The following is a 26,776-nucleotide window of genomic DNA, read 5'->3' as shown; positions in this document are numbered from 1 at the left end:
GCACGGTGGATGAAGTACCGAGACAAAATTTGTCGCTACCTTTGCTAACATTAGGACGAGTAAACCAATTTTTGGTTATCGCTCCGTTGTCCCGGCAGGCAAATTGAAGTACGGACGAGAAAACGGCCCTAAATATTACAGCAACTTGAATCAATTTTTTCAAGTTAAAGAACCACTCCACATGAGGGAGTTGGTAATTTTTATAAACAATGCCAATTTAAATTTCTAGGTTTACTTTTATCAATCACTGTAGTTTATAATTTTCCTGTGGCTTAGGCATTTTAATTCGGCAGTTGACCAATAAACCAACCTGCCGAGCTCAAATAACAGGAAGTCTTGCTGAAAACCACCTTCTGTGGTTTTCATAAAAAACAAGAGAGAACGCTATAGTCGGGTTGGTGTCCCGACTATCTAATACCCGTCACTCAGCTAAAGGGAGTTCGAACGCTGTACTCGGGTTGGTGTCCCGACTAATAATCGTAACTCAGCTAAAGGGAGTGCGAGGGAGATAGATATATAAATTTTGATTGCGTATAACTTTTTAATGAATGGTCCGATTTGAAAAATGTCTTCTACATTTCGATAGGTATAAGTATACACAACAAAATTGCATTTATACTTTTTGGAAATCTTTAAAGATGTGGGCGCAGGACCCATTTTGAAAAAAATCGTTAGTGGGCGATTGTGGGCGTTAGAGGGGGCGTGGCGCTCGGCTAAAATAAACTTGCGCTGCGTAGGAAGCCAAAGAATATGTGTGGGAAATCTCAACCTTGTAGCTTTTGTAGTTTCTGAGATCTCAGCGTTCATACAGACGGACAGACGGACAGACGGACAGACAGACAGACGGACAGACGGACATGGCTAGATCGACTCGGCTAGTGCCCCTGATCAAGAATATATATACTTTATGGGGTCGGAAACGCTTCCTTCTAGCTGTTACATACTTTTGCACGAATCTAATATACCCTTTTACTCTACGAGTAACGGGTATAAAAAGAGAACGAGAAAAATAAATAAATACAATGATTAAAAGAAAAAAGAAAAACAAAAGAAAAATCTTATTCAATAAAAAATAAAGATATAAGAAAAACAAAAAAACAAAAAATTAACCAAAGCAAAACAAAAAACAAACTAGAAGAAAAAATTAAAGTATTGCTACAAATAAACAAAATATTGTCTACAATGGTAGAATGTCAACCTAGACAGCTACCCCAGACTGTCGTTTCCAACAAGAAGGCGTTTTCACATCGCCAGAGTGGCCGTATCTACGTGAGCGTACCCGATACACGCTCTCAAACCACCAGTATCTGGTCAATGCGGCAGTGTTGTCGCGACCAAAAGAAAAAAATCATCGGTCAGATGGTTTAAAACCAAAAAAAAAAAGAAACAGTTTTTTGGAGTAATCGGGTTATTGGCTCACTCGATAGGTTACCCCACATACTGTGTCTAGACCATTATCGAGTGAACTCGCACTCTAAAACTCTATTTTGTTAACATGACTTGTTTGTCAGATCAAGTAAACTCGTGAAGGGCTCTAGTGCGCAATTAAAACGCCTTATGAGAGGTCCTTCGTCCTTGGGCGAACCCTTTTTCTTTTTTACATCCTTAAAGCGGCTCCATTGTCACATGCTCGCTGCTCCTTTGGCGATGTTATTTTTCGTCATTCTCAGTTAATTGTGATTAAAAACTTATAAAAAGTATAATAATCGGGTAAGCCATCCGATTTTTCGGAAATATGTGGTGTCTCGATCTGTTTTTAATGTTCTTAACAGTCATTTGTCTTCTATGTATTTAAATTGTTGTAAATTTGAATTTACAAATAATCCGAAGCAGTCTTATAACTTTGTTAACGCCAAGCGTAAGACATCAGCTTTGCCTTCATCGGTTCATTTTACCTCAATGGAGGCATCGACAGATTCTGAAATTGCTAATATATTTGCCGACTTTTTCCAAACTACTTATAGCTCCTCTTCATGGTCAAAATCAAACTACCCTAATCCCTTAAGGGTCGTTTTCTCGTCCGTACTTTAGTTTGCCTGCCGGGCCAACGGAGAGATAAACAAAAAATGGTTTACTCGTCCTTATGTTAGCGCAGGTAGCGACAAATTTTGTCTCGGTACTTCATCCACCGTGCCAAATTTGTGCGGTTGGATTGTGCGCAAGTGTTGCCACACATTTGAGCGTTGTCAATCTGGTTCCACTCTTCATTCGAAAACAGGTGATTCTATTTACATATTCTATTTTTCTCTGTGGGATATCGTCGAATTGTTTGAAGTGGGAACCTATCAGCGCAAATATCAACCCAAAGAAAGTCCTTCGAACATTACAGTGATGAAGAATTTGTTAAAAGGGTTCGCTTGCAAAAAAACGGTGGCCACAGCAAGTCGAGTTGTTAAGGGGTTATATACCTTTTTGAGCGAAAAAATTGAGGGAACTTTGGATTTTTTTCACATTACAAAATGTTATCTTGATTAAAGCACATTTGTTTGAACCCGGAAATAACTAATCGCAGCAATGCAAATACTTTAAAAGTTAAATCAAAATTGAAAACCGCGGAAAAAAGGCGCGCCGCGGTTCGTGTGCTTGAAAAATAGACCAGGAATACTGAGCGAGAGCAACAACAACTGCTTCTGCAATTCTTCTTGTTGTTCCCTTACCTATGTCACGATCGCGCTTGTTTAATTTGTCTGTACCATAGTGGAACTATATATGTACATAGGTGGTCTCGTCGCGAGAGCTGCCCTCTTTTGAGGACGTTATTTTTGCCAGTCGTTGTCTTCTTACTTGCTTCGCACTGAATATTATATAAATTTAAATTTAATAAATATTATTTCTATCTCTTTCTAGCGCTTGTCTCTCTGAGAGCGGAGAGAGAGTGCTGAAAAATAATGTTATCGGCAGAGCTGATGAGACCACCGATATTTATTGGGACCCCCAAGTGCCCCCAATTCTGGACGCTAGACGGTCTAACCAATTGATTGAAGACATTATGAATGTTTAAAAAATGTTACCGCTTTTTACCTTTTTTAAAACCGTTCTAAAATTACAACTAAAAAATTAATTTCTTCGGTGAAGTTTTTCCAAAGCTCTAGCTATCTTTCAAAAAAAGACACTTAGCAAAAAGTCGATCTGTTGTCGAATTTTATTGTCTCCATAACCAGCAAACTTTTTCTGCCTGCGTATTGCTATCTCTCTCTACGTTGTTGGTGTTTGGCGACCTTTTTGATGTAATCAAACAATTGTTTTGGCTGGCTCGAGGTCTGGGTGCTTTATTTTTGGCATTTTCATAGAAATTGTCAACAAATGATTTCTTTAATACTGATTTATTTTTTGTAGACGCACCTCCACAAAGATGCCCCAAAAAATACTTTTAAATGCGTCTAACCGTTGAACCAATCGATACCATGTTTTCGTGTTTTTCAAAAATATGACCGCTAAAATTTTTAACGTTTTAAAATGTAAAACATTAAATAAATAGTAGCCGTAAATAGTAGTAGTAAGTAAATAGTAGCCGTCATATCCAGCATACGCTTGCACGTAAATATTTCCATCTCTTTCTCACTTTCTGACTCTGCTTTATAACTGTCATTTCCGTATGTAAAGGATACGGAAATGACAGTTATGTGGTGTGGAAATGATGGTTAATTAAAGTTTCACCCAAAACTAAAAAAATATTCAAAGTATCTTCTAAAATGCTAAATTATACAGTTCTACTGAAAACTATAAGAAAAGTAGCTCTAGAATATTCGGGTTAGCCATAGCAAGCAAAGCTGCGTGCACGCTGCTAGTAATAAACAAGAGCGACCGCTATAGTCGGGTGCCGATAAAGGGAGTGCGAGGGAAATGGGGATATAAAACTTTGATCCGGCATAACTTTTTAACGATTGGTCCGATTTGAAAAATGTCTTCTACATATCGATAGGTATCACTGTGGACGGCAGTCCATGTAGTGACGAAGCGCAGCAGGAGAGTGTGCAAAGGCGACTACTATATATCCAGAAAAAAATAAAATCTGCTGTGATGGTCGGATTGAGTAATACACCAATCGAAAGGTATTGCAAAAACTTAAAGGATGGCATACCAAGACTTTAAGAAAATCAAAATAGTTTTCACCAGTATGAAACGTATTTCCCAAACCATAAGATTCCCGCAACCAGAAGATTTGCTAGAGGGCGGGCGAGTGGAGGACAGGTTTTCGGGATAAGCAAACAGATGGACCCTGGAGTAAACTGCAGCTTTACAACACAACAAGGCGTCACCACAATATCCTTGTCCTGCGCCCAAAACAAACTTTTCATACTGCCCGTATACCTGAACTGCTACAACTGGAAGCAAGATTTTGAGGACCTCTACAATTGGCTACAGGACTACGATGGAAACAACGTCATGATAGTGGGCGACTTGAATGCGAGGATAGGAGAGCATCAGATCGAAACGGAGAATGGATTCTAAACGGCGAGCTTAATCAACGAGACTCGAAGAGCCTGCGACAAAACAGCGGATGGAAATGGTCTTAAACTAATAGAACTATGCAAAACCACCACTTTCGTAAGAGGACAAGCTTGCTCCACGATAGACTATTGTGCTATAAGAGGAGCCTGGCACAATTTTATTAAACGCTTTTCGGATTTAAAAGAAACTTTCTCAGATCATATGCCGCTATGTGTAGAAGTAGAAGTTGCGGCAAATTAAGAAACGCAGCCCCAATTGAACGGGGACCATCTGCTTCCCAAGCTAAGATGGGTGGAATCAATGGCGGAAACGTACAGAAACAGGCTGGATAGATGTCTGAGGCAAAGAAGCGAAAACAACGAATGCACAATAAACGAAATCACACGGGTCATTTAAGAATCTGCACAAGCCATGCAAAGTGAGCGGCGTCAAAACTTTAGGCAGCTATGGTTTGATAGTCAATGTGAGCGCGCACGAAAGCACGCTTTTAATCAGCTCCAGAATATTAGGAAGAACGCTAGCGATGAAACCAAACTTGCCTACCAAACTGCCAATACAGCGTATAAGTCACTATGCAGAGCAAAAAAAGCGGAGTACTACCAACATCTGGAGATGGAAATTGGTAAAATAAGAGACAGTAAAAGTTTTTGGGAAATGGTAAAGAAATTAAATGGATCGAGTACAAGGCAGGAAGGAATAAAGGTAACCGCATTGTCGCTTGGGGTACACTTTAAAGGACTACTTCAGTTGTCAAGTAGAACGCAGAATAACTAGGCACTGCCATACTTGGAAATAAATGAGCTCGACGAACCGATCAGACTCAGCGAAGTCCAAGACGCAGTCCGAAGGGCCCCCCGTTTTGATCGAGTTTCGGCCGAGTTCTACAAAAACGCCTCAACGGAGCTAATTTCCCTATTAACGCTGGTGTATAATCGCATTTTCGAAGACCGTATGGCACCAAGCCGGTTTCAGGAAAGGCTACTCGATAGTAGATAGCATTTTTACATTAACATCTACTGCATCTATAAAAAAAAGAAAAAAATGTACCTGTTTTTTATTGATTTTAAAGCAGCTTTCGACACGATCGACAGGAGGGCATTAATCCTAAAGCTGAGTAACCGAGGGATCTCAACCAAAATGCTCGAAGTAATTCAAAATCTTTATTCAGAGAAAAAAATGGATGGAAAAACCTTCTCTGAATGGTTTGAGACAAACACCAGAGTTAAGCAAGGATGTCTGCTTAGTCCCTTACTTTTATTCTTATTCCTTAATGACATCACAGAAGGCCTACCGGGAGGAGTCTTATTTGCAGACCATCAGATTAAAGTGCACATGTACGCAGACGACATGGTGATGCTGGCAGACAGTCCTGAAAAGCTGCAAAATATGATCAATTACACCCACACCTACTGTACCAACTGGAATCTCCAAATTTAATGTTAATGTTAATTTAAAAATATTTGTGTTTCGTGGAGTAGAACTAGCAAGTCTACGCAGCATTGCGAAAAGTGCAAATGTGGTAATATATGTTATTGTGTATAAATAATATTTGTGTATCAATAATATTTCTTGATTTAAGAAATAATATTTCTTGAAAGGAAGTTTTATATTAACACTGAAACCCTAAAAATAAAATGTAACTTGGGTTTTTCTCTTGCATATTATATTTATTTACATTTAAAACATTTAACACTTAACATTTAAACAATTTTAAATAACACATTTTTGACGTAAGATAAAATTATTATAACCCAAGGTCTGTTGAACTTCATATGACCTAAGGTGATCCATTTTCTTCGCCTTTCCTCATCTAGAAAAAAAGAGTTATTAGTATATCAATGATTTGTTTTTAGATAAACAACTTTTTTGAAATAATGTAATGTTAATAATAGCCAAAATACAAACACGTTAATCAGACGACCAAGAGAGAGGAGCAAGACAGGTAGAAAATGAAGGGTTGAAAATCGAATTTCAGAGAGAGAGAGATATATATACATATATATTTACATACAGTCCTTTGCGCGAAGGGAGACCGAATGTAAGCAGGGCAGATCATGACAATTTTAAGAAGGAGAAGAGAAAAACTTCGCGACGCGTATGTCAAGCGAGCGAGAGAGAGGAGCAGAATATGAAAGGGTTGAAAATCGGGTTTCAGATCGGGTGAGCTGCGTACATGCATAGATATTTACATGCATACATAAGTATGTCAAACAAATACAACATATTTTTCTTACCTCAGAAGGTTTTAAAACAAAATTACAGCTTCGCCAAACAAATTATTTGGCTGATGCAACTGCAGGTATTTTCACTCTGAAAAATAAATAAAATGCGAGTAATAAGATAAAGTTATTATAGAACTCTACACCCACAAATTTATGTACAAATGTATGTATGTACGTAGCTCTTAGCTAAAAAACAATTCAACTAAATTGGTATAAGCTTGGTAAAGAGATTTGGAATTTATCCTTTAATTACATACATACAATTGTACGCGCGCTATACAAAAAATTATATATTTACATACCTTTGAATATTTGAAAAAAAGGCTTCACCTCTTATCCGCTTGAAAATCATGCCCATCACTTACGAATTTTTTTCACAACTGACGCTCGGGTGATCAGAGAAGTCGGTAGCCGGGTAGTAGTCGGGCCGAGTAGGCCCTTCGTCCCACTTAGTTTTTCTTGTCGTTAACATTCGGCAGCCGAAGGAAGTCAATGGCTACTTTTCTATATTCTAGGGTCATTTCATTCATATATTCAAAGGTGATTTTGTCCTTAAATACGTAGAAAATGTTTAGGCTGCGACGGCAAAACAAACATATGAGATTTTCATTTTTCTATTTTTAAGAAAAATTCTTTTTTTAATTTTTTTCATCAAGAAAGGTTTTCTGTATTCAAAGGCAAATTTTCTAATAACAAGAAATTTTTTTTCTATTTTCAAAGGTAGGCCGATTCAATGGCGAGGACAGCTGACAGGGCGTGGTCAAAATCAAAAAAGAATAAAACCAGAAATTTAACAAGATCATAATATTATTAAAACAAATTAAAATCTGTATCTTTAAAATTACCTTCGCGGCCGGGGGTGGTTCATGTAGGCGTAGTCAAAATCCAAAAATAATGAAAACCGAAATTTTACAATGGTCTTAATATATGTACAAAAAAATTGAAATCCGTATTATCTTCGCGGTCGGGGCGTGGTTCATGTGGGCGTGGTCAAAATCAAAAAATAAAAAAATTATGTAAAAAAAATTGAAATCCGTATCTTTAAAATTAGAGTTTATGCCAAAAAAAGGCTTTTCATCCCAATGTGGAATGGTACCGAAATTGAAGTAGTAACGGAGTACAAATATCTGGGAACGGTCTCATCATCAAACATGAGCTTCAAGAAACATCTGCAACTAAAGCTAAAGAATGCCAAAGTTGCACTGAACAGTACTTGGAGTTCGTTCCTGGCAAAGCAAGAAGTCAAGAGCAGCATTAAATACAAATTATTGGAAGCCACAGCAAAATCCATAATGTGTAATTCTGCCGAAGTCTGGGGACACACGTATTGCGAAGAAGTAGAAAAATTGTTAACTTTTTTCTTAAAAAGAGACAGGACTAGCCCCCCTCTTTTGCAGTACACTGAATCGTCACTTCAGCTACATCAGAAAAGTGATGTCCCTTAATGATAAGAGAGCAAATCGCAGTGATTTCAGGAGTGGTGTCATCTTGCAAGCAGTGTTAACGTGCAGTTCGACTGGGACGATCAGACCACTTGGAAGGACAGTCACCAGAACATACTCGAGGCAAAGTGAGAGCCGAGAACACTACAGAAAGCTTGAGTACAATCTAGGCACGAAAAACTATTTTAGCGACCACATAAAAATCTATGCTATTTGACCACAGCAGAATCTATGCTATTTCCACGATCTTTAAAGCTAGAGTGGAGGTACTACGACTAAACTACGCGCCACATAGGCGAGCCCAAACGGAGGAATGCACACTCTGTAACCGAAGAGAACGGGAAGACTCTTTCCACTTCATAGCAATATGCCCTATTTTACGGGAGATAGCCGATTATACTGGGAATACTGGGAATTCCAAAACGTACTAAATGGAGAAAATTGGCCGAATCTAATATGCTTCCTAAGCGGAGCGCAAAGATATAGGAATCAATTCTTTGATGAATCGATATAGGAGACAAATTTGCACATGGGGGCGTTTTCATTCGAACGATCTGGTATCTGGGGAAGACCCGGGAAGCCAGGTGTATTAGAATGGGAAGTCATCTTTATGTGCACGGTGATCAGCTGACGGTTTTAAAACCATGCTGATTCAAATATTATATCTTTTTATACCCGTTACTCGTAGAGTAAAAGGGTATACTGTATTCGTGCAAAAGTATGTAACAGCTAGAAGGAAGAGTTTCCGACCCCATAAAGAGGCTTTGAATGACTCAAATTATGATGGAACCTTAAATGCAACAATGTAAAAGGGCATCTAAGCAACTTTTTGGCATATGTTTTAATACAATTGAGCACAGACCCCCAAAGATATCTTAAATCAAAATATTAAATGATGCTATTTTTTTCAAACCACGATTGCACAAATACCACCCGTTAAACGTGAAAACTAAGTAAGCAGTTATGCTTATATACGTCTATATTAACATATTTTAATGCCCATAGGCCTGCATCTTTTAATGAAGTCAATTTTGTTGGCCTGTGTTATTTATACTACCATCTAAGTGTAATTTGTTACAAATAATGGATGATTTTAACTCTAAGGGCCGGTTTCTCGACTGCCGGCTAACATTTCTCGTACAGATAAAGTCCCTGCTAAGGCATTTTGGCTTTCTCGAGCAACAATGTGAGAGCTAACTTTGACAGGGACTCGGACTCCCTGTTAAGCGTTTTCGACTCGATAGAATGACAGCTGATTTCCCAAAGCCAACTAAGAAGAAGAAACGAAATCACAGCTGACTTTTTCTTTGAAATATACCCAAACAGCTGATGAAATAATCGAAGCACGCCATTTTTTGCGCTTCACAGCACAATTCTGTTCATTAACAGCACTCTGTAATTGTTTCTCGTTCAGATAAATTAAAGTAGTCGAGAAAGCCGATTTGCTTTTACGAACAGTTTATCTGGTATTTAAGTTTTTCGAACAGATAGCTATCAGGGACTTTGACAGGGAGTCGAGAAGCCGGCCCTAAGTCATCGGCAAATTTTCGTAAATTTCCAGAATATTTTGTTTTGTAAATATCAATAAGTAATTGAGGGATTGATGTTTGGGTCTTATACTCTCCGATTAGTAGCTCCTTCAGATCCGTCCAACCTTGTGGTGTAAACCGCATGAGCAAGTGTTGAGCGTTTCCAATGATGAGTTTCCAATAATGCTGAACTGGGCTGGGTTATTGGTGGAGTACAGGCCAAGTTGTTGTTCGACCCTTTTGATGAATAGGGCCAGGTAGAGTACGTCGCCATCAAACGGAGGTATTTGTCGGATCTGTGTTTAGCATTGGGATAACGCTTCATCCGAAAGGATATGATCTCCTGCCATCCTGTGCCGTTACGATTCGCAATTTAAAGTTTTACTCAGCTGGCTGATTTTTGTTTTAAATTTTGTTTTGCGAATTTTTCGTAAGTCGTGCGTTGTAAATCCACGTGTTCGGGATTTGTTCACGAGGTACTTTTGGGGGTCTGGGTTTTTTTTTTCAGACCGCACCGACTGTGCCAATTATATATAGTTATTTTAACCAACTATTTTATTTATTTTAATTTTAAATTTTATTTATTTTATTTGTTTTACTTGAAGGTTTTCTTTATAACTGTTTGTACAGAGTTTTATTGTATGATCTACTCTCGTTGACGTTGACTTATGTACTGTGCTTAAACATAAAATGTATAAAGAGGAACAGCACAATTGACTGGCGCCTCGTGGTAACATAACCGTTCATTCGCTGGCTTATCTGGAGCTTGAGCTTGCTGATAAGATCCATAGTATTATCTGCATTAGCAAGTGAAAGGACGGAGAGAGAATTGTCGGCTTCTCTCTCCGTGAGAAACTACACTGAACAAAGTTTTATATATATAAACCGTTGCAGAATCGAATTCCAAGATAATCCCAAGCAGTTCTTCGCATTTGTTAATTCGAAACGAAAATCGCAACTATTTCCATCATGCCTTCATGCCTTCCATGACACGAAGATCAACGACTACGAATCTTCTTGAGTTTACTTCAGTCATCAGAAGCTCTTTTAAAAATGATAATCGAACCGATGTTATTTTTACGGACTTCAGTAAAGCTATCGATTCCGTGAACCATCAGTTATTCTTGAAAAAAATAATACTATTAGGATTCCCGATCACGTTGACTAAGTGGATCTCAGCCTACCTGACGAGCCGAACTCAAAGAATTGTTTTTAAAAGCACAGTCTCAAACCTTGTTCACGTGACCTCTGGTGTTCCGCAAGGGAGCCACTTAGGACCCTTACTGTTTGGAATTTTCATAAATAACTTGCCCCAAGTTGCTCTCTCTGCTCTCTGCTCTCTGCTGACGACGTAAAACTCTGTTTGCCGTTATCGAATCCCGATTCCCAGGCACTTTTGCAAGCTGATCTGAACAATCTGAATTCTTGGTGCATCCAGAATTTGTTGTTTTTGAACAACTCTAAATGTAACTTTATGTCCTCTTATCGGAAGAAGCTTCTCCTCACTACATATTCTATTGGGTCGAATGAACTTGAACGCATAAATTCCGTTACAGACCTTGGAGTGTTATACAACCACAACTTAAATTTCTCTAATCACATTGGTATCATTGTTAGTAAAGCAAAAGGGGTTTTTGCCTTTGTTAAGCGTTGGTCAAAGGAATTTGAGGACCCCTACACCACAAAACATTTATACATTTCCTTGGTTCGTCCAATTCTTGAATACTGCTCGTGTGTTTGGTCACCCCAATATACCATTTATCAGGACCTTATCGAATCGGTGCCGAAACAGTTCCTTTTGTTTGCTCTACGTGGTTTAGGCTTAGTACTCAACCTAACAAAAAGTCGTCCAAAACAAAAAACTTCATATGAAAAACAACGTCAAAAAATGTTGTTTCATATGAAGTTTTTGTTTTGGACGACTTTTTGTTGGGTTGAGTACTAGCCCTTAAACTGGAAAACACATCGACACCTGCCATCGTACGTGGATAGACTGCGTCTACTTAACCTGCCCTCCCTCAAGGATCGTCGAACCTGCCATGGTGTTATGTTCCTGCACAAATTAATTACTGGACTTGAAAATTCAAGCTACCTTCTTGGTCAAATTCGTTTCTCCATCCCTGTAAGGTCTACTCAGCACTTTCGACCAATTGCCCTCGATATTTGTAAAACTAACTTTCAGTTACATGATCCATTTCGCGTTTTATGTTCGCAATATAATGAACTGTATTTTTTGATATTTTCGGAATGCTCTGTTAATTTAATTGTAACAAACATCCTAACTTACCTGTCCTTGCCCCCTCCCACTTGATGTGAATAGGGTACTATGTTTATGTTGGCAGATATTTGCAGATACTTTAAATAAATAAATAAATATAATAATCTAGATATATAACTTACATAGGTCGAATGTAGGCCGAGCTTCAAATCTTATAAATGTGTAATCGCCCAAAAGATCGCCTGACGACCTTCCATTGACCACCGTGAAGCCGAAAAGCGTCTGTCACATTGTCTTTGGCATTACGGGCTTCATTGAGGGAACTTGTGCTTAACTGTTGGTCAAGTCCGAGAAATTGTGCTTCTCGCAATCTTGCGTTACAATCTCCTATGATCAGTGCACTTTCATTTAATCGGACATGGTTTAAAACCTCGTATAACTTTTCTGAATCTCTTTCCCAATGATTGCAATAGTGCAGATTTTCATTTTCTACAGTCCTCAGTTGGATACATTTATGAAATTAATTATATTATTATTTTAGTTCTTCAAAATATTCTCTGCTTCTCCTTGGGATTCCCATTCCACCAGAACCATAATTTTTCCATCTCGCTATTTTAACAGTTTTAAGAGCCAGTTTGTAGTTTTTATCTACCCTCAGACCTTTTACCACTACTCCTTTTTTCTGTTGTTGTTATAGCAACATATTTATTGTATGCCTATCGGCTTCTCTATCTGCGCGAAGGCTAAAACCCTCTTCTTTAAGAAGCATGTTGTCGTCGGTTAGCTGTTTGACCTGCAGGGAAATGGCACCAATGTTCCTTTTCAGATCCTGTTTTAGCCCTTCGACGTCAGTTTTAGTTGGCTGGTCTCTTAACTTTATATCCAGCAGCTTCGACATAGCTGATGCCAGCTCCTTCAAGGACGCTCCTGCTGAAATATTTTGGGACGGATTTGGACAATAGCTTTCTCTTTTGCGATACCTGCACTGGTGATAAGTAGTTATCTTTTTTATCCGAACTAGGCATGATTACTAAAACATTTTACCTACACGCCTAGTAGTATGCACTTTTTGAGTAAAAAAGGTAACTGGAGCCCGTGTCTGACCATCTCTATTCATGGGAAATGTTTTTTATGTTATTATTGATTGTCATATGGGGATTTTATTTTACAATTTGTATATGCTTTGCCTGGCAATTAGTTATCAAAAATATTGAAAAACCGAGGCGTTACCTTCAGGTAGTATGCAAAGGTAAATGAGGGAAATACTTTGAGAAGATTTTTTGAACAACATGAAATTCTAACTCGAATCCTTGGAATTAAATAGTCAAAAAGGTTGGGAACAAACTTAAACAAACTGCAAGGAAAAGGTTAACTCTACGAAATATGGAGAATATGCCTCAAAACGGCATCACTTTTAGAGGAATTGTATCCACAAAAGAAATTGACCCCGACAGTCCATAAGATATTGGCGCACGAAAAAGAAATAATCGAATAACAGTGTTTGCCAATAGGAGAGCAAAAGTTACGATTTATTACCAAAAAAAGTCAAAAGGCACCACTGTGCGCCGGTTCAACTCATCCGCGTTTTCCTGCCTTTTCTCAGTTTTTCGCAGTTTTCGCCGAAAAAAATTAGCGAAAACCTTCTTGGGAAGCTGCTTATTTTAATGAGGTGCGCTGGTCCACAGCTGATCCTCCGGGTTTTCTGCGGTCAGTGAGCCGTGTTTCGTCGTTTGGCCGTAAGTTTTTGTTTTTAATGGTGCGGGTGTCTTGATATGACCCCTTTTTTCGGAGCCTGATTAAAAAACTTAACTAAACAGTTTTACTCTTCTTCTTCGATTTCAGTATTTCGGAAGTTATGGGTTTTCGAAATCATCCATTTATAGCTGTTTTCCCGTCAAACTAGCGTCTTTCATGGCTTGCGTGCCAGTGGCCTAATATCCCTTTTCATTTTGGTTATTAGCTCTTGAGTTCTCTTGCTATTGACGGTTGGCCAGCAGAGTTTTGATCTCCTGAGACCCTGCTTTTCCGACCAACTTTTACTAGCTTGTGTTTTGTACTGTTCGTGAATTCTGGCTTGGACTGTATTTAGGGATTCAGGTAGACTAGTTGTATAGGAGTCGTCTGCCGACCCCATTCGTGCAAGTTCATCCGCCTTTTCGTTTACTGGTTTATCATTGTGCCCTGGCACCTCAGCCTGAAAAACTGTCGCTAATTCTGTGAGGTGGAATGTCTATTCTATCCCCCAGCTTTCAGCGAAAATTCCAGCCTGGTGTAGGGGCTGGTCATCTTGGAGCCGTCAGTGTAGAGTGATACATCATCTTGTCCGGTTACTCTGTCGTTCTCCCAGTCTTCCCAGTCTTGGAAAGGTAGTCGCATATCTGTTTCCGAATCTTATCTAATCCGTTTTGTTCTTTGCCAGATAGTTGCTGTCCTCTAAGATACGGCAGTGCCCTGTGTGGTAGCTTTTCCAGCATTTACTTGCCTTCAGTCTGGCCGCACTCTGCACTGCCGTATCCTTTATGAAAAGTTCTATAGGCATTATATCCAGAATAGTGGTCAACGCGGCAGCCGGGCATGATTTTAATGCCCCTGTAGCTCCTGCGCTAGCTGATCTCTGTATTCTTGTCAGCTTTTATGCTCTTGTCAGGGCTGGCCACCAGACTAGTGCCCCGTATGTGAGAATTGGCCTTACCACTGCTGTGTAAAGCCATAATATTATCTTAGGGTGTATACCCCAGCTTTTGCCGAACATTTTCCTGCACGAGTAGAATGCTACCTTTTTTACTCGTTCCGTGATGTTCAGTTTCCACGAGAGCTTCGGGTCTAGTATCACTCCTAGATACTTAGCTTTGCCCGATAGCACGAGTTCGATTCCATCTATTTTTGGTTTACTGTATTTTGGGATCTTTGTTCTTCGCGTGAAGAGCATTAGTTCGGTTTTACTCGGGTTTATACCTAGTCCGCAGGTTTTTGCCCATTCATTGAGTCGGGTAAGGGCCCCCGTCATTATGTTACTAATGACATCTGGGAATGGTCCTGATACTAGCAGCACTACGTCGTTTGCGTAGGCTACTACTTTTACTCCTTCGCTATTGAGTTCTCTCAATATGTCGTTCATGCTGATAAGCCAGAGCAGTGGCGATAGAACCCCGCCCTGAGGTGTGCCTCTCTTCACAAAGCGTGTGAGGTAAGTGCCACTGAGTTCGGCTGTTATCGTCCTGCTCGTGAGCATAACTCCGATCCAAGATTTGCCTTCAATGCCGATCAAGTTGAAAGAGGTCAGTATGGATTCGGCGTTTACATTATTAAACGCACCTTCTATGTCTAAGGGGCGTTTTCTCGTCCGTACTTTAATTTGCCTGCCGGGACAACGGAGCGATAAACAAAAAATGGTTTACTCGTCCTTATGTTAGCGCAGGTAGCGACCAATTTTGTCTCGGTACTTCATCCACCGTGCAAAATTTGTGCGGTTGGATTGTGCGCAAGAGTTGCCAGACATTTGAGCGTTGTCAATCTGGTTCCAACAGATGATTCTATTTACAGTTAAATATAAATAAAAATTGGTTAAGTCATCAAATTTATTTTAAAATGAATTCCCGAGCGATTTGTCTGAGGTGCGAACCTATCGGCTTAGATATCAAGACCAAAGAAATTACTTCCAGTGATAAATAATGTGTTAAAAGGGTTCGCTTGCGAAAAAGCGGTGCTATTTTATGGAATTTATATCACTAATGTTTATATAAACTCCAGAAATACAACAGCCTGATTTGCCAAATAGTAAATAGTTGTCGATTTTAGTTAAATTTTTTTTTCTACAACCGCACTCTCTTGTTGTCTGAAATCAAGTAGCTAGGGTACGCATATGCATACAAAAGGAAACAAAAAACGTTCTTAGGCATAGAGGGAGAGAACAAAGAGAGGAGAGAGCTTTACCTCTCTCTGAAACACACAATGTAATATATATGTGTACAAGTTGACTTTTGGTATTTTCAACATATTTGTTTTGCAAAAAAATGTTTTGCGACTTGAATCTAAAGTAAAGAAGTAAGTGCATTCATTTGATTATACTAATTTCATATAGTCCAAAACCATTATTGCAAGGAAACGACAATATAGTCATGGGTTAATTTTCTAATAACTCTTAGATTCTACGCAAGTGTCAGTTGTCTTATAACTGTTGGTTATTGTTAAGGAAGTTTCTTTTGCTAGTCCAATAACTGCTACTAGGCCATTGTCTGCCTCAATTCCACATAGAATTGCATCTTTCTCAGCGCAGGTTTCCAACGCACATAGGATTGCAAAAATTTCCGCTCAGGACCCTATTACTGGGTTCCATATCCCGCCTTGGATGGCAGACGTTCCCGAGGTATTACATCCTACCAATGCCGAGTCTGCCAAAAAAACCATCCGCTACGAAAATGCCACCGCTTTCTGCGGCTTAGTGCCAAAAAACGGCTCCAGGAAATACGTATCCACAAGTACTGCTTCAATTGCTTGGCCCACGATCATTCCGAAGACTCCTGCCGCAGTGATGACCACTGCCACAAGTGTGGAAAGGGCCACCACACTCTACTACATAAGGATGACCGATCTTCGCTTCAATCATGTTCCTGAGTCTACTCTACTGAGGATCTTGCTACGGATGTCCTCGCAAGGGGGGGGAGAATGTTCATGCCAAAAGGGCGTTTAATTTCGGGAGGCTGTGTCGAGCAGCAGTTTTCTCCAGATGTCCACATCTCGCTCGCTCGCTCTGCCCTTCGATCTTCCTCTCCAACTCTCCCGCAATTCTCCGCTCCGCTCTGGAGCTTCTTTGATTATCTAGGCTACAAGTGTAACAATAAACAGCCGCACGTCGCGCAAAACCCTGAAAGTTTTCCACCGTGTGTTAGACATTATTTCTGGCAGGTTTGATTTTTATCAAATAGCCAAGTTTTTGAAAGTCATAGGAACAATTTTTTTTATTAGTTTGAAATATTGTTTATATCATCAGCTGTTAGTAGTGTTTCGATAGTTTTTCGATTAATTTTTGACAATTAGTTAACTATTCTGTTGTGGGGCTGCCACCTAGTCTCAAATTTGTGCGCCTGTTAATTGGAATTTTAAATGACGGACGAGAAAGCGAAATCCGATTTGCCACCGGGATAAATTTATCCTTCCATTAGCTAAATTTTACATTGCAGGACGGACGAGAAAACTTCGTGTAGTGCCGTTTCTGTCGATCTGCCCTTTCGGTACGCATGCTGAGCGTCCGATAGATGCTGCTTCGTTCCAGCGTTTTCATTAGGAAGGAGGTAAGGCTGATCGGCCTGTAATCCTTTGCTAGGATATGACCTCTTCTTCCTGGTTTTGGTATAAATACAACTTTGGCTTCCTTCCATAGAAGCGGTATGTGTGTTAGTCTGATGCAAGCCGTGTAAATGGCTTGCAGCCACCTACTGATGCTGACCTGTGTTGCTTGAAGCATTGCCGGCAAAATGCCGTCTGGCCTTGGACTTTTATATTTATCGAAAGAGTTTATCGCCCATTTGATTTTTTCAATGATTATGATATCCCTTGTGTGTGTTGATTGATGAGCCCTCTGACCTTCAGTAGGTGCTGGCTTTTCTCGAAGGTTGCCTGGAAAGTGTGTATCCACTAGTGTCTCTATAGATTCTTCCACTGTTGTAGTCGCTTATCCGTCTTGTTTGTGTATTAGAGTTGGGCTGTTATACCCTTTAGCAAGGACCTTGCTTAGTCTAGCCGAGTCTTTTATACCTTCGAACGATTCGCAGTAAGTCCTCCAAGAGTCTTTCTTGGCTGCGTATATCATCTTTTTGTATGCTTTTTGTGCTTCTTTGTATGGCTCCCATTCCTTGGTAGCGTAGCTGGAGTTATAGGATTTTCTTGCCCTCTTTCTCAGAGTGCAAAGCTCTTTGGTCCACCATAAAGGGTGTTGTTTTTTAGAGTATGAAACCTTGCATGTTTCCATATATGCATTGTTTAGAATGTTTGATAGGTCCTCTACTTCCTTATCCAGGGTCGTCCTAGAGGTTTGTACCCGTATTCTTCTGTTACTAACTTTCGAGTAGACTATATCACCAAATTTGTCCCAGTTTGTTCTACGGGGGCTGAGGCTATCACCATCGATGTCCCATCCGCCGCCACGAATCTGGCAACTGCTAGGTCCGGTGTGCTAAGATTGAGGCATAGAAGTGCATTCTTGAACGATGCCTCTTCTCCTTCTCTACTTTAAGTATCGCCCAGTCCTCTGTGTGCACTTCTGGGTTATGAGCCCTCAGCAGCGACAGCACCTTTCCTTGGTCAGTCTGCTCCTTTTGCAACCATATACGAGCCCGCGGCCGCCTTGGAATCTCCCTGGCGTAAACGAGCCTAATGCTAAGGCCGTCCCATGCATCTTCAATCTTGAATATGCATTCCGCCAGGAAGGACCTTGAGAACGCACTTGATCACCCGATGCCCCCTGATCATGTCCGACGAGTCGAAGGGGGGATCGGACCATCTGGCACAGCTGATAGCCTTTCAGCTATCATATCGGCCACCTTGACATATATAGTCTCTGTATGTCAAATCTGCCAAGTTGACCCCTGTTGTGAGTTTGGAAGTGCTGGGCCTTGTTTTTTATCCGGCTACTCAGCTCTGCTAGTTTTCTTTTTTTTTTGGGAAAATGTACGAAATAAATTCAAGCTCAAGGAGAATATTATTTTTACCCAAAAAGTGTTTATTGGCGATCAATTTAGGTAAAGTTGAATGACCCAAGCTGAGAAAAGGAAACGTACGTACGTGACTGTTGTTTATAAGTGCTGAAAATGTAAACGAAAACAAGTTGAATGTGCAAAATCGCCAAATAAACTTTATTACTTTAACGTATGTAGGCATTGTGTATCATGTTGGTCATTTTCATGGCATTTTTTGAGGTTTTTTAATCTATAAGCTTTACTTTTTATCTATTCATTCACCAATGTTTGATTGAATTCTGAATTTATGAATGATTTTTGTTTAATAGACTTTTTCCCAAAGCAATTGCGATTTCTGTGTGAAAAGTATGTTAAAACTAAGTGGTTTTCGGCTGGCGTAATTGCACTCATTAAGCCATTTTCAGTACCTTGTCACTGGATCGTGACACATTTGTCTAACGACCTCCTCCCACTTCTCCGACAGCAGGCGTCCGTCGTCGTGCAGGTCGTCCACCAGTGCCATCGCGAGGATGTCTTTGGCTACGTCGTTGAATTTCTTGGCCTTTTTCACAAAGGAGGTCGGTCTTGGCCTCCCCTGAGCGTCCTTTGCCCGTTTGGGTGCAATCACGCTTGCCTCGTGCGAGCGGTCCCTCTTTGTGTTGGCTTGAGTGGCCTCCGGGCGCGTCCTCATTTATTCCTCGAAGTCTGCGATCTCCGCCAGGCATCGAGTCTTGTCCTCGGCATTGCGCTGGTCAGTCTTGCCCTCTGCCTCATTCTTGGCAATCTTCCCGAGAATAAAACGAGCCCGACTGACCTTGGCCTTGCGCTGCTGATGCCTAACAGTGGCTGCATTGCTGGTACCCGGCTGGGTTCCGCTGTTGTGTGGGTTGATGTTATTGGTGTCTAGCAGCCTAGCAGCCCTTCCTCGATGGTAGCAAAATCGGTTTGGGGTTTAACCTCCCCCGTGAGGTCCGAAGCTACGGTGTTAGGTTTCATTTTCAATACATAATCGCACGCCTTGCTCGACCAGGCAAGCGCGGCGGGCCTGAGGTTTGTTGGGGCTCTATGAAAAAGTCGACCGTGACTCCGCCCCAAAGCCACGGCAAGGCCACTTCCGACCCAGGGTTGCCCGGCCCTGGGAAGGCTCCGTTAAAACACAGGTGGATTTACCCCTCAGCTGCAAACCTGAAAGTCAGTGGGCACGGGTCGCTTGACACGCCTGACTTTAAAGACCTACCCAAGTCCGCCCGACTACGACTCGGCAGCATCTGTGGTCCCCCTGTGTACCCGACGGCTGACGGCCTTCAAAAATTGTAGAATTAATGTTTCTTATAACGAGCTGACCGAACAGTGTTAGGTCATGCCGCAACATAATAAAATTTCTTAAATTCCAAGTCTTGACGTAAACTAATTTGTGGATGTTTGTTTTTGCCTTTTCCATTTGCCTTGTGTGGCAACGCCTCAATTGCTTTCATTTTTACAGCAGCGACCAAACGTTTTGGCTCGCGAAATATTTCGGTTACCTCTTTGCGCCTTCGTTTCCGCTTTGACCGTTACAGCGGCAACCAAACGTTTTTGTTTGAGAGTACGTTGCACCCTACCACCGCTATTTTGCCGTGTATATGTAAATAAACGACACAAATTTGCTGCTCCAGAACAGGGAGTGAAGCATCTTAAATTGAATGCCGAATCAATGTTTTCTAAGGCTAAAGCCTCTGAGAAGGCCCTGACTGTTGAGAAGCTCCAGACGATGAGTGAGGAAGAATTAGAGCTTCTTTTTAGACGATTCGAGGAGAACAAAACTGCATTTACCCAGGTCCATGACAGTCTTGAAAGGCTAGATTTTAATGAAATCGGTAGCGAGGTTCGCAATGATTTCGAATAGCTCATCATATCAATTCAAATTATGCTAAGTCGTGAATTGGGTAAGCGTCAACGTTCAGCAATTTGAAATTCCACGTTTATACCAGTTTCATCTCTGGATTTCCATTCTGTGTCGGATAAAAAAATCATGGGTCTCCCTAAAGAGGACATGCCGTCAGCATCGAAGCTAAGAAATATGTCTGATAAAATAAATGCTAATATCCGTTCTCTTCAGTCAATGGGTTCCCTTGAGCAAATTTCAAACTGCATTTTGGTTCACTCCAAAAATTAGATAGCAAAACCCAGGCCAATTGGGAAGAATCTGCGGCTATTGATGAAATTCCTTCGGTTGCTCAATTTGCTACATTTTTCTCCAAGCGTTGTCAAAAATGGGAAAATGTAGAGCCCACTGCAGCGCTGTACTCAAATAATACACAATTAGGAAGAAGCCGCAACAGAAGCATTTTAATTGCCACAAACACTTTGGAAATTGAATGTGTTGTGTGTGACACAAGTGGCCATTCAATTTACACCTGTGTTCAATTCGCCAATCTGTCAGTACAAGAGCGTATTCGAAAGGTAAAGGAATTAGTGCTCTGTATTAATTGCTTGAAAAGGGACATCAAATGCGCAATTGTAAGTCAAGCCGCTGTCGAACTTGCAGGTCCAAGCATCAAACTTTTTTGCATCTTGGCACTCAGTCTTTGAACCAGGTTCTGCGAGCTCCTGCTGCAGAACAAATTACGCACATTGCAACCAAGTTACGCCCTTCTACGTGTTTGCTGGCTCAGAATTCTGACATTGTGTTTCTTGCAACTGCAGTCATTAGCGTTAAAAGTCGATCAGTCTACCGTATCAGTTGCTGGTCTTAGAGATGCTCGATTTGACTCTGAAGAAGTTTCTGTTTGCATTAATCTAAAGTCGCATACCTTTGATTACTTCGCATGCCTGTCTGCTCTTGTTTCTTCAGCGATTACTGACAATCAACCCAGTTTGACCGTTAAACCCGTTGGCTTGAATATTCCCTCAAATGTTCAGTAGGCCGATCCTGAATGTTATAGATCTCAGCGAATAGATATTCTTATTGGTGCAAGCATGTTTTTTGAGCTATTATCAGTAGGGTAGAATAAGTTGGCTGCTGGGTTACCCCTATTGCAGAAAACGAGGCTTGGTTGGATCGTTACAGGATGTGGATCTTCTACTCTCAAGACAACTGCATTACACGGTCAAGCTGTGCAGCAGAATTGGTTGCTGCTGAAGTTCATATGGATGAACTAGTCCGTCGCTTTTGAGAAGTTGAGAGCTGTGGTGAAGGCTTGGCACCAAAGAAGAACTGGAGTGTGTAGTGCGCTTGGTCAACCAGATGATTTAGAAAAAAATTTTAAAAAAACGAACCCTAAAAGTATACCTACTAATACGAAGTATTAAAAGCTAAGCTTTTAATAATGCTCTCTCCAAGGTAATGGCAATTACCAATTTATCTCATCTTTTCAATTGTCTTTCCAATGCTCACACCACTCGGTTTCCAAATTTACACTTGAATGTATTCAAATTTCTCTTTGCTATTTCTTTTACCTCGTGGCTGCCTAATTGAACAGACCTACAGTGCGAAGTAAAAATGTATTCCATTTTGTCACATTTAAGTAGCTGCATTTATCATAACAAAATACGTGCTTCACGTAAAAGAAAATATAACCGGCTTGGAGTTCTTCTTTGGATTTTGGGTGCCACTATAGGGTATTTAGTTTTTGTTGGTGAAAAGAAAAACATTTAGGCACCCAGTTCCCGACCAATTTAAAGTCAGTCTACTGCGGGATAGTTGACTCTACAGTGTCGGCGGCCTTAAGAGTTGGCTGGAGATTATCTGGCTAGTACTCAAACTTATTCGGCTTGAAGGTTACCCTTGCACGTGTCTAGGAGTTGGCCGTAAGTAGCCCTATTTCGACCTGGAGCTGTCCTCCATTCATCCACGTGACTTCTGGCGGACCCTACACATATGCAGTTCATAACCCCTAAAACTACAAAGAGGTGTGCCTAAGAGGGATTAAGTGCCATCCGTGGAAGTTTCCCTTTTAAGTTTCACCGCCTTTATTTGGCCACGATCAGTGCACCCAGGCGTCAGTTAAAACTACAAAAAAAAACAAGAGAGAACGTTATAGTCGGGTGCCCCGACTATCAGATACCCGTTACTCTGGTAAAGGGAGTGCGAGGGAGATGGAGATAGAAAACTTTGATCACGCATTCAACGAATGGTCCGATTTGAAAAATCTTTTCTACATTTCGATAGGTATTGATAAACACAATAAAACTGCATTTTTACTTTTCCGAAATATTTAAATTTTTAAAATCGTATATAAGGGATTGGGGCCGTGACACCTTCTTGAAACAAACTTGCACTGCGTAGGAACTCCTAGAATCTGCATGCAAAACTCCAATCTTCTAGCTTTTATAGTTTCCGAGATCTCAGCGTTCATACGGACGGACAGACGGACATGGCTATATCGACTCGGCTAGTGACCCTGATCAAGAATATATATACTTTATAATGTCGGAAATGCTTCCTTCTAGCTGTTACATACTTTTGCACGAATACAATATAACCATTTACTCTACGAGTAATAAATAAAACAAAAAGAAAATAAATATTGAATATTGTAAAAGTGAAATCGAATTTCCAAACACTATAAAAAAAGGGGTGTGTCCAGCCTACGCACGACAGTAGTGAAACTTCTAGTATTCCAGAGGGTGCATAGGGTATTATGATTTCAATCAGAAGTGAGAAGCAGACGTTTTCGACCCTATAAAGTATATATATATTCTTGATCTGCATCACTATCGGGCTATCGGGCTAAAACTCGGAAAGAGCCGGATCAGACAACAATATCATATAGCTGTCATAGGAATAATCGCGAAAAAAACTTTAAATAAATTATATCTTGGTTGTTTTTGAGCATTAAACCTCCTAATTTTAGAAATACTATCTTTTATATAAAATTTTATAAAAATCGGACGTCTATATCATATATCTGCGATCGGAAAATTAATGGGAATATAATAGGAAATAAATTATTGCTTCGTTCTATGGGATATGACTCATTTTAAATATTTTCGAACTTCGATTTGAATTTTATCAATATCGAACTTCTATATCATTTAGCTGCCATAGGAACTATTGGAAAATTAGAGAGAAATAATAGGACATTTAACATTTTTGAGATTTGTAAATAAATAGGAATTATTTGCAAGGGTATATAAGCTTCGGCTGGCCGAAGATAGCTTCCTTTCTTGTTTTTTATGAAATTGGAGCTGGTGTTATAGCGTCAGCTGCAGCAGATCGCAGACGCTCTATGTATGCTTTACTTCTTTCTTGCATCTTAATTGATGTCACAGAAATGATTTCGGCTTAAAAATCGTATTCTCCCACAAGCAAGCTTAGATTTACTTTAGATTTTACTCTCTCAACTTTATGCGAGCGCATGCTGCAACCAAAGAGTGTAAGTGCATAATTTCGTTTGCTTATACACTTACACAACCAAAGAATCTAACACGGACAACGCACACTAGGAATATGTAAGGTAGTCTTAACTCAAGAGCTGCTCTCTCTTAAAACGTCATTTGTCCCAGTCTTTATCTAGCTATCTTATTCTACCGCTTAAGAGAGGCAGACAGGTAAACATATTTAACGTTCTCAGAGGAAAGAAGTGGACAAAGAGAACGTTCGTCAGCGGTGAAGAAAATAACGGGAGATGTACGATTTGCATGACGGTCAAGAATCGGTTTTACTCCGTCCCCGAAAATCCATAATGCGCCTTAATAAGTTTCACTTCAAAAAGACAATCGGCAAGGACTAACAAAATTGAATGATAAACCCTATCTAAAACTAATTGAAAAGACAAACAATTTAAAATAATTATTAAATTAGCGCTGTGAACTCCTAATCCACACCTTTATTGAAAATTACACCAACAGAGAACCCCCATCCCACCAAAAGATCTTTTAGACGTGGATAAAATATGTAAGTGCACTTATTCTCTTATGTTATACATACGTAGCGTATGTGTGAATTCTAAGCGGAATTAAATATAGCTTTAATGATTGGTTAAAACCAGTTTTAACCCAGCTTTGTGCAGATAAGAAAAAGTGCAAAAACAAACTAAGAGAAAAGAATAAAAACTACACCACACTTCCTATCTGCATAGAAAAATAGTAAGGAAAATTATTTCCAAGAGTGAAATAAAACCTTAAAACCTTAAGTGGAATTTGGTGATCATGGTTAGGTGGGCATCCGCTGCAGCTTTCACAACTGCTCAGCGCAAACACAACGAAACCCTAGAGCGTCGTCTCTCACAGGAGGGCTTACGTAAAGATACTCTCCTTATATATCCTTAGTAGCGTACCCTCCCCTTGATTGAATTACAGATTAGCACGTGATTTTGTTTTTTAAGTATTAAAAGCTTGCGAGCAAGTTGTCCAAGGATTCTCTAGAACCCTACCTTCTACCGATAATAGAGCCGGAACCAGCACGTGCGACTATCCTGTGAACACAACCCCCATCAGCTCGGGTGGCAAAACCTAGCAGATGTATTTGCAGGTTGTATGCTACAAGTGTGAGGCTCATTTCAAGACCAACTTTCGTCGTTTAGACTCTGGTGAATATTCCGTACGATTACCTACAAAGAACACAATCAAGCTTATCGTCGGTTTCTCAATTTGGAGAACAAGCTTTCTCTCTAGCCAGAAGTTTAGATCAAATATTCGGCATTCATTCGTGAATACTTGAATTTGAATCACATGTCCGTCGTGCCCAGAGACTCCATTAGTCTTTGCAAATATTTTCTGCCCCATCACTGCGTTTTCAAGGAAAACAGCACCACGACTAAATTGCGAGTCGTTTGTGATGGGTCTGCCAAAACGTCAAGTGGACATTCACTTAACAAGGTTCTCATGGCAGGGCCTTTTATTCAACAGAAGCTGTTCAACACGCTGCTACAGTTTCGGACTTTCCATGTTGCATTGACTGGTGACATATGCAAGATGTATCGGTGTGCCTTTTTATACTTTCGAACGATGAATCAATTGGCGAGTTATGAGAAAAGTATGATGCGAGTTGGTGGCAGACTACAAAATTTGTCCTTGGATTACAATGCGCAGCATCCTGTCATACTACCACGCCAGCGTCCAGATACAGGTTCTATTAAACTGGACTTGCATCGGAAAAACTAGCATTCTGGTCCTCGAGCTCTGCTCGCTAGCATGGGTCTTAAATTTTGGCCGATATGGGGCCAAAAAACAGTAGGGGAGTGTAGGGAAAGGTGACGATCGATTCGTTTTTTGAATGTAATTTTTCTAAAAATCAATATTTTTCAAAAGTGTAAACGCAGAAAGTTGCTTACATCTACTGAGCATATCCCTGAAAACTTCGAAATTCGAAATTCCAATGCAGCTAAATCCCACAGCGTTTGGCGTGAACCCTTCTTTTTTTGCACTTTCAAAAGTTGTAGGGTAATGTGACGAACGATTTGTTCTTTAATGTAACTTCTCCAAAAATCAATATTTGTTAAAAGTGTTAAAGCAGAAAGTTACTTACATTTACTGAGCATATTTCTAAAAAATTTGGATTCGAAATTTCAACGTTGCCAAATCCCACAGCGTTTGGTGTAAACCATCCTTTTTACAAACAAAAAAATACATTTTTTTATATATTATTTACGGAAAGGTTATTTTCGATACGGAAAAGAAAGAAGTAATAAGATAATACCCAAACTTCCAAAAAAAAAATGGTCTAAGTGACAATTTTTTTTTAAATTAAATTAAACTGACGTCACTATTAAAAACAACAATAAAACTGCAGCAGTAAATATTATCTGGTATTATTATATTCTTTTTTACAATTAATCAACGATAACAGTTAAAATTCTTGAATAAAAAAAGTTCGTCACAATACGCTACAAAAAGTTCGTCACGATACCCTACAAGGTAGACTTGGAGCAAAAACGGTGTCACTCTCAAACAGCGCAAAAGAAAAAAACGCGAGGTACCAAAAACTGTTGATAAAGATCTCATGTATACGTGCATATATTTGCCTGATTGTATTTTCCACTCATCTTTGCTCTGGCACTGCTGAAACACAAGTAAATTGAATGGGTTTGCTAGTTTGCGCACCACATTTTTAGCGAAAATTACCTCACGAACAAATTACGGGACTTCTTATTAATATTACTGTAAATACATTGTCGACACGATAAGGGGAGACGACTACATTTATTTGGAATTTTTGTCGTGACGTCATGTATGAGATTCGACGAGTTCATCACATTACTCTACCCGTCAAATTACCCTACACTCCCCTATCAGCTGCAACGTCCAAGTGCGTCAT

General features: G+C 40.0%; 1 protein-coding gene across 1 annotated transcript in view; it reads left to right on the top strand.

Moving 5' to 3' along the window:
• LOC138912734 (transcriptional regulator ATRX homolog) overlaps window positions 1-26,776 on the top strand; it is a 1,213,613-nt gene that overhangs the window by 1,099,067 nt on the left and 87,770 nt on the right. The gene's annotated exons all lie outside the window — the stretch shown is intronic.

This window comes from Drosophila takahashii, chromosome 2R (genome assembly GCF_030179915.1).
Source record: "Drosophila takahashii strain IR98-3 E-12201 chromosome 2R, DtakHiC1v2, whole genome shotgun sequence".
Classification (NCBI taxonomy): Eukaryota; Metazoa; Arthropoda; class Insecta; order Diptera; family Drosophilidae; genus Drosophila; species Drosophila takahashii.
This window is presented reverse-complemented; position numbering and strand designations above follow the sequence as displayed.